This window comes from Xenopus tropicalis, chromosome 5, assembly GCF_000004195.4.
Source record: "Xenopus tropicalis strain Nigerian chromosome 5, UCB_Xtro_10.0, whole genome shotgun sequence".
In the NCBI taxonomy this organism is placed as follows: domain Eukaryota; kingdom Metazoa; phylum Chordata; class Amphibia; order Anura; family Pipidae; genus Xenopus; species Xenopus tropicalis.
The window spans coordinates 159,783,174-159,794,276 of NC_030681.2; positions in this window are offsets into that span (position 1 = coordinate 159,783,174).

An 11,103-nucleotide genomic window follows, 5' to 3' on the forward strand; every position below is an offset into this window, starting at 1 on the left:
AGAAAGAGGCGCTGCCCATAAATATTACATGAGCTGTCAATCATTGATTGAATATTGAGTTCTGACAACAATGGCCCCTTTCTTCCTTTTCAGAAGTGTATCTGCCCCCCAGCAGTGGAATATCAAAGTTATACACATAAAGATTGGTTTTTCAAAGGAATATGATTCATGACCCTTCCCGACATAATGAGATTCCGTCAGTTCCTCGGTGTGACTTTGTTACCTTCCTAATTCATCTAAAGTCATTCTGTCATTGGGCCAAGGATAATTCATGCGCAACTGACTCTTCAAATAGATCTTCCTGATGCAAAGTAACGACAAGAATAATATTGGATCTATAGACATCTTGGAGAACATACTATTCCCAACAGTAGGACAAGATGGAGACAGTAGGGCAAGATGGAGACAGTAGGGCAAGATGGAGACAGTAGGACAAGATGGGGACAGTAGGGCAAGATTGAGACAGTAGGGCAAGATCGAGACAGTAGGGCAAGATGGAGACAGTAGGACAAGATGGGGACAGTAGAGCAAGATGGAGACAGTAGGGCAAGATGGAGACAGTAGGACAAGATGGAGACAGTAGGGCAAGATGGAGACAGTAGGGCAAGATGGAGACAGTAGGGCAAGATGGAGACAGTAGGGCAAGATGGAGACAGTAGGGCAAGATGGAGACAGTAGGGCAAGATGGAGACAGTAAGGCAAGATGGAGACTGTAGAATGATGGCAAAGTCAGGACAAGATGGCAACAGTTGGAGAAGATGGAGATAATAGGTCAAACCAGGTCCAGACTGGCAATTTGTGGGTTCTGGCAAATGCCAGAGGTGCCACTATTTATTGGGCCAGTGGGGGGGCTTCTGGGGTCTCTGGGTACTTATCAGGGCGATTTTTGATTCCCAGTCCAGGCCGGGGTCATATCGGGAGAGCAGGGCCAGATGACAGGAGTATGAGTTGCCATAGAGATGGCTATGGGCGCAACTATACCCAGTGCAAGGAGCCATTTTGGTGCAAACGCCTGTAATAAATGGAGTTTTATGAAAGTGGGAAATTTTGCCCAAACCCAACTGCCCCTTTGGCTGTAAATGAGCCGCCATGTTGTTTCTGCATCACCTGACCGAGCCCCGCGCCCTGGAATCTGCATTAATTACCCACAAATCAACCTTCTCTGGTTTTATTTCTGCTTCTTTTGAAAACAGAAGATCAAAGGGGTAACGTGTATGAAAGAGACTCGGCCCTGGGGGGAGAGATAAACGAGCGGGTCGTTAGCGGTAATTAGGCCTCACCAGTCGCCGTCTGAGCTTCACGCGCGGCCGCTATTTATTGTTCTGTATAAATATTGGATTTGTTCTATAATTAGAAGCCAGAGACGCTGCTTTATTAACCCACGGTTCTCCTTCCCTCGCCCCGAGGCTTGGCTTCTCTCCTGCAGAGCTGGCACTCGCCTGCCCGGGGGCTGGGGGGGAGGGGAGAAAGAATAGAAATTAAATGCTTTTAGTTTAGGGAATTAAACAACTCGTTATACTGGGGAAACAAGGGTCAGTAATTGCACTAATGAACATTGTAGCCAATGGGCAAGAGAGGGAGTCGGGGGGCTTCCTACTCAAGCAGTCGGGGGGCTTCCTACTCAAGCAGTCGGGGGGCTTCCTACTCAAGCGGTCGGGGGGGTTCCTACTCAAGCAGTCGGGGCACTTCCTACTCAAGCAGTCGGGGGGCTTCCTACTCAAGCAGTCGGGGGGCTTCCTACTCAATCGGTCGGGGGGCTTCCTACTCAAGCAGTCAGGTGGGTTCCTACTCAAGTGGTCGGGGGGGTTCCTACTCAAGCAGTCGGGGGGCTTCCTACTCAAGCAGTCGGGGGGCTTCCTACTCAATCGGTCGGGGGGCTTCCTACTCAAGCAGTCAGGTGGGTTCCTACTCAAGCAGTCGGGGAGCTTCCTACTCAAGCAGTCGGGGGGGTTCCTACTCAAGCAGTCGGGGGGCTTCCTACTCAAGCGGTCGGGGGGGTTCCTACTCAAGCGGTTGGGGGGCTTCCTACTCAAGCGGTCGGGGCGCTTCCTACTCAAGCAGTCGGGGGGCTTCCTACTCAATCGGTCGGGGGGCTTCCTACTCAAGCAGTCAGGTGGGTTCCTACTCAAGCAGTCGGGGCACTTCCTACTCAATCGGTCGGGGGGCTTCCTACTCAAGCGGTCGGGGCGCTTCCTACTCAAGCAGTCAGGTGGGTTCCTACTCAAGCAGTCGGGGCACTTCCTACTCAATCGGTCGGGGGCTTCCTACTCAAGCGGTCGGGGGGGTTCCTACTCAAGCAGTCGGGGGGCTTCCTACTCAAGAAGTCGGGGGGCTTCCTACTCAATCGGTCGGGGGGCTTCCTACTCAAGCAGTCAGGTGGGTTCCTACTCAAGCAGTCGGGGCACTTCCTACTCAAGCAGTCGGGGGGGCTTCCTACTCAAGCAGTCGGGGAGCTTCCTACTCAAGCAGTCGGGGGGGCTTCCTACTCAAGCAGTCGGGGGTTTCCTACTCAATCGGTTGGGGGGCTTCCTACTCAAGCAGTCAGGTGGGTTCCTACTCAAGCGTTCGGGGCGCTTCCTACTCAAGCAGTCGGGGGGGCTTCCTACTCAAGCAGTCGGGGAACTTCCTACTCAATCGGTTGGGGGGCTTCCTACTCAAGCGGTCGGGGGGGTTCCTACTCAATCGGTCGGGGGCTTCCTACTCAAGCAGTCGGGGGGCTTCCTACTCAATCGGTCGGGGGGCTTCCTACTCAAGCAGTCAGGTGGGTTCCTACTCAAGCAGTCGGGGCGCTTCCTACTCAAGCAGTCGGGGGGGCTTCCTACTCAAGCAGTCAGGTGGGTTCCTACTCAAGCAGTCGGGGCGCTTCCTACTCAAGCAGTCGGGGGGGCTTCCTACTCAAGCAGTCGGGGGTTTCCTACTCAAGGGGTCGGGGGGCATCCTACTCAAGCAGTCGGGGGGCTTCCTACTCAAGCGTTCGGGGCGCTTCCTACTCAAGCAGTTGGGGCGCTTCCTACTCAAGCAGTCGGGGGGTTCCTACTCAAGCAGTCGGGGGGCTTCCTACTCAAGCGGTCGGGGGCTTCCTACTCAAGCGGTTGGGGGGCTTCCTACTCAATCGGTCGGGGGGCTTCCTACTCAAGCGGTCGGGGGGGTTCCTACTCAAGCAGTCAGGTGGGTTCCTACTCAAGCAGTCGGGGCGCTTCCTACTCAAGCAGTCGGGGGGGCTTCCTACTCAAGCAGTCGGGGGTTTCCTACTCAAGGGGTCGGGGGGCATCCTACTCAAGCAGTCGGGGGGCTTCCTACTCAAGCGTTCGGGGCGCTTCCTACTCAAGCAGTTGGGGCGCTTCCTACTCAAGCAGTCGGGGGGGTTCCTACTCAAGCAGTCGGGGGGCTTCCTACTCAAGCGGTCGGGGGGCTTCCTACTCAATCGGTCGGGGGGCTTCCTACTCAAGCAGTCAGGTGGGTTCCTACTCAAGCAGTCGGGGCGCTTCCTACTCAAGCAGTCGGGGGGGCTTCCTACTCAAGCAGTTGGGGAGCTTCCTACTCAAGCAGTCGGGGGGGGCTTCCTACTCAAGCAGTCGGGGGTTTCCTTCTCAAGGGGTCGGGGGGCATCCTACTCAAGTGGTCGGGGCGCTTCCTACTCAAGCGTTCGGGGCGCTTCCTACTCAAGCAGTCGGGGGGGTTCCTACTCAAGCAGTCGGGGGGCTTCCTACTCAAGCAGTGGGGGGGCTTCCTACTCAAGCAGTCGGGGGGCTTCCTACTCAAGCAGTCGAGGGGCTGCCTACTCAAGCAGTCGGGGCGCTTCCTACTCAAGCAGTTGGGGGGCTTCCCACTCAAGCAGTCGGGGGGCTTCCTACTCAAGCAGTCGGGGGGCTTCCTACTCAAGCAGTCGGGGCGCTTCCTACTCAAGCAGTCGGGGGGCTTCCTACTCAAGCAGTCGGGGCACTTCCTACTCAAGCAGTCGGGGGGGCTTCCTACTCAAGCAGTCGGGGGGCTTTCTACTCAAGCAGTCGGGGGGGCTTCCTACTCAAGCGGTCGGGGGGCTTCCTACTCAAGCAGTTGGGGGGCTTCCCACTCAAGCAGTCGGGGGGCTTCCTACTCAAGCAGTCGGGGGGCTTCCTACTCAAGCAGTCGGGGCGCTTCCTACTCAAGCAGTCGGGGGGCTTCCTACTCAAGCAGTCGGGGCACTTCCTACTCAAGCAGTCGGGGGGGCTTCCTACTCAAGCAGTCGGGGGGCTTTCTACTCAAGCAGTCGGGGGGCTTCCTACTCAAGCGGTCGGGGGGCTTCCTACTCAAGCGGTCGGGGGGCTTTCTACTCAAGCGGTCGGGGGGCTTTCTACTCAAGCGGTCGGGGGGGCTTCCTACTCAAGCGGTCGGGGGGCTTCCTACTCAAGCAGTCGGGGGGCTTCCTATTCAAGCAGTCGGGGCGCTTCCTACTCAAGCAGTTGGCGGGCTTCCTACTCAAGCAGTCGGGGCACTTCCTACTCAAGCAGTCGGGGGGGCTTCCTACTCAAGCAGTCGGGGGGCTTCCTACTCAAGCAGTCGGGGCGCTTCCTACTCAAGCAGTCGGGGAGCTTCCTACTCAAGCAGTCGGGGCACTTCCTACTCAAGCGGTCGGGGGGCTTCCTACTCAAGCAGTCGGGGCACTTCCTACTCAAGCGGTCGGGGGGCTTCCTACTCAAGCAGTCGGGGCACTTCCTACTCAAGCAGTCGGGGGGCTTTCTACTCAAGCAGTCGGGGGGCTTCCTACTCAAGCAGTCAGGGGGCTTCCTACTCAAGCAGTCGGGGGGCTTCCTACTCAAGCATTACTCGCCCTGACAGTAATGAATAATCCCAGGCAAGTAGCACTTACAGTTTAATTCATTTTCTCTGCAGCAGAAGAGCGATACAGTTAGTAATGTGCTCGGTGACAGACGACAGACTGTGTATTGTGGCCCCCATATTCGCCCCCCCCCCGGACCATCTTGGCTCCCCACTTAAATTAGCAAAACAAAAGCCCCGAGAGATCCGCAGAGCTGCTGCCATTGTTAATTTCCTTTCTTCTTCCAGGGACATGAATGACTATTATTATTTTGACAGTCGTACTATTATGTAACCCCGGGGGCAAGATGGCGCCCCTGTTAGGTAATAACCTGAGTCTCCATTTATTATGGGAGAATGGAAAGCTCCGTGTATATAGCGCCCCCTCTGGGATTGTGCAGCACAATTATCCTTATTTAATGGGCCCCAAATGAACCCCCAGGAGATGCAGTGGAACAGTCTGTGTATAACAGATATGGATCTAGAGTTGCCACCGGGCCAGTCTTTGCCCGGGCTACCCAATAAATTACCAGCTAGGGCACCGGATATTGAAGGCAATATCCTTCAAACTGAAAAAAGGAAAAAAAGGCACCGGTTATAAAGCAGATATTAGTTAAGCTCTGTAGATTTGCATTGTATTCTATGGAGCTTATCCCAATGTTCTCGGAAGTTTCGCAAAACAATTCGCCAATGGCGAAATACGGAGATTCCCTGTAAATCCGTGCCTGGCGACTAGAGACCACCCATTCCTGATCAGAACACACCGGCCCGTATTGATGGGGCAGCACCTGGGTCTCAGCAATGGACGCAAGATCTGGGTATCGCCAGAAGATCTATAATTTCATTACTGGGGTTCTACCAGTTAACCAATGTGCCCCAAGAAATAACTGGGGCTCCAATCACTTTCCACAATGCTGGGAGGCCTAACCCCAGGGCAATGCATGGTTTAACTGGGTGATATTATTGGAGGGTCGGGACGACAGACTGTTCAGGGTTCTAGAGCACCTCAAAAAGGAAGGCCTGGAACAGTCGATTGATTTGCCCAGAAATCTGTGAGCTTTGTAGAACACATTCTGACTCCTGAGGGAACGGCTACTGACCCAGAAATATTACCAGCCGTCCTAAACTGCCCAGTTTACCGTCCAGTTGTGCAATAACTCATCCCTTGAATGAAGACAATACCAAAGGGAATAAAACTGCTCAAGAAAAGGCTCACAGAAGCCCCTGTACTTCCCTACGCCGGCCCATAGGGGGCAGTTACTAAGGGTTGGGAGGCCCCACTGAAAAGAACTAACATAATCTGGAATGATTAGCCTCAATATGGGCTGTTATTGAAAAGTCACTTGGCTCTGATGACCCCTTTAGGGTAAGAACCCACAGAGCGAGTTTCCTTCTTCAGGCAACCTTTTTTATGGAAACCGAAGCAACGCAAAGAACTTTCCACCAGTGACTTCTATTGGAAAGCCTTTTTGGAGCGGTTACTTGTCCACGATAGAAGAGATCTATCACAGGCGACCAACTTGCTCAGTGGGCTCTTACCTTTGGCAGGAGTTGGATGAGTGGGTAGAAGTTCTAGATCCAGCAGTGGCCTCTCTCGGTGCTACAGCTGCTCTACAGGGAGGTTCCAGGGCATTCTCTAAGTTGTGATTGGGGGACTCCCTAGTAGGGGAGAGGGCTTGGTTCCCACCATGTATTGCCCCATATGGCCAGGAGATCATGACTATATGAGAAGAACTATAGGGTTCGTTTGCTCCATGATAATCCAGGAAGGAGGCAATTTGTGCTTTTACGGGTTTCCCAACAAACCAACAGGTGCATTATGGGCTCCCCGACCAAATTCGCTATGACCAAGGGGACGAGACTTTGAGAGCCAATAAAGGAACTGTTGAGTCTACTGAACGTTAAAAAGAGACGTATTATCACCCTTAGAGAGATGCTCTCTTTAAATGCACCCTATTGGATACATTGGGTACCCATTGTGCAATCCTGGAGTTGCCATGGTTCATACCTACAACTGCACCCCGTGATTCTACTGGCTTTTCTCCTTGGGAGGGAGGCTTGACTCCCAACTGACATTCAGTGTATCTACAGATGGAGTAGGGCACCATCAGTTCTTGTTTCAAGAAAGTCTTAAAGAGGCCTATTGTTTTGGCCGATAGGGGGAGGAAAGAGTTATTTGATGTGGTGGGTAAGCTACCTACCTGTATGCCAAACTCATGGTCCTGAAGGAAGGGTTGAGGGTTGGTACTGAAATCCTTTGCTTCCAGTACCCCAAGTTCCCACTGCTGATGAGGAGCCTGGTCAATGATGTCCCTACTGAGGGTGAAGGACAAGATGGTGACAATGACTGGCTTAGATGCTATCACTCCTTCCTATTGGCCAACAGCAGAAAATGAACCACCCCAGTCCTTCCAATGGTTGATGATCCAAACGCTTCTGTTGACTTTGGTCAAGGGCCTTCAGTCAAAGCATAAAGTGGGTCATCAGGGCACAACATAACAGGGTCCCCCCAAAGTGAGGTGTGGGGGAGGTCACCTAATGCAATGGGATATGGGGTAACCCCCCCTGCCTCATTTTGGGGAGACCCTGTTATGCTGTGCCCTGAACCCACCTTATGCTTTGGTGATTTCAACTGATCATGGAAGGCAAGTAAATGGAGTTCTGGGCATAATGTTTCCTAAGAAAGGCTCTTTCTCCCCCCAGGTGAGGGATAACTCCCAGCAACTCCCTGCAAAACAAGCAAACATGTGACTCTTGGTCTCAGGAGTTAGTGGAAGAAGGGTGTTGTTGAACTAGAACTCTTACAATGGATAACTTATATCTGGGCGATGCTTTTTTGGGGTGTCTGACTTTCCTTTGAATCCCCTTGGGCCCCAGAGGGAGGAGACAGCCGAGACGCAGTGGGACAGGCAGTGGGTCAGAACCAATAACCACATAGAAATGACTAAGGGAATGAGTGGGTAGGGGCCCCAAATGGCAAATTCTGGTGGTGGCTAAAGGGCCCAACACTGACTCAAGGGCAAGTTCACCCCCATGTGTTTAATGGATCCAGGTTCTGTGAGCCCTATCACTGCTCTATGTCTGGGCCCCGGGGGGCCAACTCTCTCCATTAGAGAAGCTTCAGAACCTGCCGCCCTGATCTCATTAGCGCCGGGGCCTAAGTGAATTACTGTGTCCCTAATGTTACCCCCCCAGCCGGCTCTGTTCTACTATTCATTAATATTATTAGCCTCCCATTAACAGTTAATTACTCAGCCATCTGCCCCGGCTATACCCCCCCCCCCATGTGATACCCGATACCTGATACTAATCAGCTCCACTTCCATTGGGAATAGAGTTCCCAGCATTCCCTGGGGCTGTCAGTATGAATGGGAAATCCTGCATATAGTGGCCCTGTCTGTTATACGGGGCCCCAACTGGTCTGGGGCAGGAACTACATCGCTAGAAAATTAATGTACTTTCTGCCCCTGAGCAAAGGAGCTAGCAGTCTAAATACACAAAAGGGCTTTAAGAAAATATAATGAGTCAGTTCAGCCTTGGCTAATTCTCTGCCCATAGAATAAAGGGGACCCCCTGCGGCACTGGGGATAATGCACCGGGATTGGTCGGAGCAGCCCCCTCCCCCCTATCTCCCTGCAGATACAAAGTGCTTCTATAGGAATGGTGCTTCAGGCCTGTCTCTAGTCCTTACTGAACTACAAGTCCCAGAATTCCCTACCAGCCAAGGTTGTTGCAATTCACTATAAATAATGGGGGGTCCCTAAAGAATTTACCCCATCCCTAGGGACAGCTCTGCAGGTTGATGGCCCTGATATAAATATATATATATTGAGTTTATCCCTCGTTTTCCCCAATCCTGGGGGTGCAGTCTGGTTGTTTATATTCCCTGCACTGCTGTGTCCGACTCCTGAAACAGAAGCCGCTGTGTAACAGAAAGTGCTTTCAGTAGTGATTCCTATGAATATTGCAGCCAATCAGGTTGCTCCGTGTGTGTGGCCCTCCGGCTCGGCAGGGGGGCAGTAATTACACAGGGGGGGGGGCTACGGGGAAATCTGGGAATGTGAAACAGCTGCTGAGTCGCAATCAGTTCAGCCCCGAAGTGCAGGGAAATGTATCACTATTCTCCCAGGCAGCTCAGAAAATCCATCTGAGGGATGATTTCCCCTTTAATTCAACTGCAGCCGAGATAAGATCCACTGGGATTGGCTGTGAGTGGGATTGGCTGTGAGTGGGATTGGCTGTGAGAGTGGGGGGTTCGGCCGCTCTATGGTAATGTTACACAGCGGGGGCCCCCGGGGGCCACACTTGCTCGTGTGAAATCTGAATTTCTATGGTTTTAAAGGGGAAGTGCACCTTAAATGAACGTTTAATAAATATAATGCAGACATTGATATTCTGAGACTATTTTGTTTTTTATTTTTGATGGTGTTTTCGGGTATTTAGGTTTTTTTTTGTTTGGTATTTTAGCAGCTAGATGGTTGCTGGGGTGGTATTTACCCTAGCAACCAGGTGGTGGTTTGAACGAGAGACAGGTATATGAATAGGGGAGGGGCTGAATAGAAAGATAAGGAATAAAAAGTAACAATAACAATAAAACTGGAGCCTCACAGAGCAATAGGGTTTGGCTGCCGGGGTCAGTGACCCCCATTTGAAAGATGGAAAGAGTCAGAAGAAAAAGACAAATAATTCAAGAACTATAAAAAATAAATAATGAAGACCAATTGAAAAGTTTCTAGGAATAGGCCGTTCTATAACATACTAAAAGTTAACATAAATATGACCCGCATTCCCCGATTTGCCTTACTATACACAGTATCCCCCCCCCCCCATTACAGCTGTTTCTGAACTATTCTGGCTTATTACACACAGCCCCCCCCCCCACAGTATTTGCCTTACTATACACAGTATCCCCCCCCCCCCCATTACAGCTGTTTCTGAACTATTCTGGCTTATTACACACAGCCCTCCCCCCACAGTATTTGCCTTACTATACACAGTATCCCCCCCCCCCCCCCATTACAGCTGTTTCTGAACTATTCTGGCTTATTACACACAGCCCCCCCCCCCCACAGTATTTGCCTTACTATACACAGTACCCCCCCCCATTACAGCTGTTTCTGAACTATTCTGGCTTATTACACACAGCCCCCCCCCCCCCACAGTATTTGCCTTACTATACACAGTATCCCCCCCCCCCCCCATTACAGCTGTTTCTGAACTATTCTGGCTTATTACACACAGCCCCCCCCCCCCCCCACAGTATTTGCCTTACTATACACAGTACCCCCCCCCCCCATTACAGCTGTTCCTGAACAATTCTGGCTTATTACACACAGCCCCCCCCCCCCACAGTATTTGCCTTACTATACACAGTACCCCCCCCCCCCCATTACAGCTGTTTCTGAACTATTCTGGCTTATTACACACAGCCCCCCCCCCCCCACAGTATTTGCCTTACTATACACAGTACCCCCCCCCCCCCATTACAGCTGTTTCTGAACTATTCTGGCTTATTACACACAGCCCCCCCCCCCCCCACAGTATTTGCCTTACTATACACAGTACCCCCCCCCCCCATTACAGCTGTTTCTGAACTATTCTGGCTTATTACACACAGCCCCCCCCCTCCCACAGTATTTGCCTTACTATACACAGTACCCCCCCCCCCCCCCCCATTACAGCTGTTTCTGAACTATTCTGGCTTATTACACACAGCCCCCCCCCCCCCCACAGTATTTGCCTTACTATACACAGTACCCCCCCCCCCCCCCCCCCATTACAGCTGTTTCTGAACTATTCTGGCTTATTACACACAGCCCCCCCCCCCCCCCACAGTATTTGCCTTACTATACACAGTACCCCCCCCCCCCCCATTACAGCTGTTTCTGAACTATTCTGGCTTATTACACACAGCCCCCCCCCCCCCCCACAGTATTTGCCTTACTATACACAGTACCCCCCCCCCCCCCCCCCCATTACAGCTGTTTCTGAACTATTCTGGCTTATTACACACAGCCCCCCCCCCCCCCACAGTATTTGCCTTACTATACACAGTACCCCCCCCCCCCCCCCATTACAGCTGTTCCTGAACAATTCTGGCTTATTACACACAGCCCCCCCCCCCCCCCACAGTATTTGCCTTACTATACACAGTACCCCCCCCCCCCCCCCCATTACAGCTGTTTCTGAACTATTCTGGCTTATTACACACAGCCCCCCCCCCCCACAGTAATTTGCCTTACTATACACAGTACCCCCCCCCCCCCCCCCCCCATTACAGCTGTTCCTGAACAATTCTGGCTTATT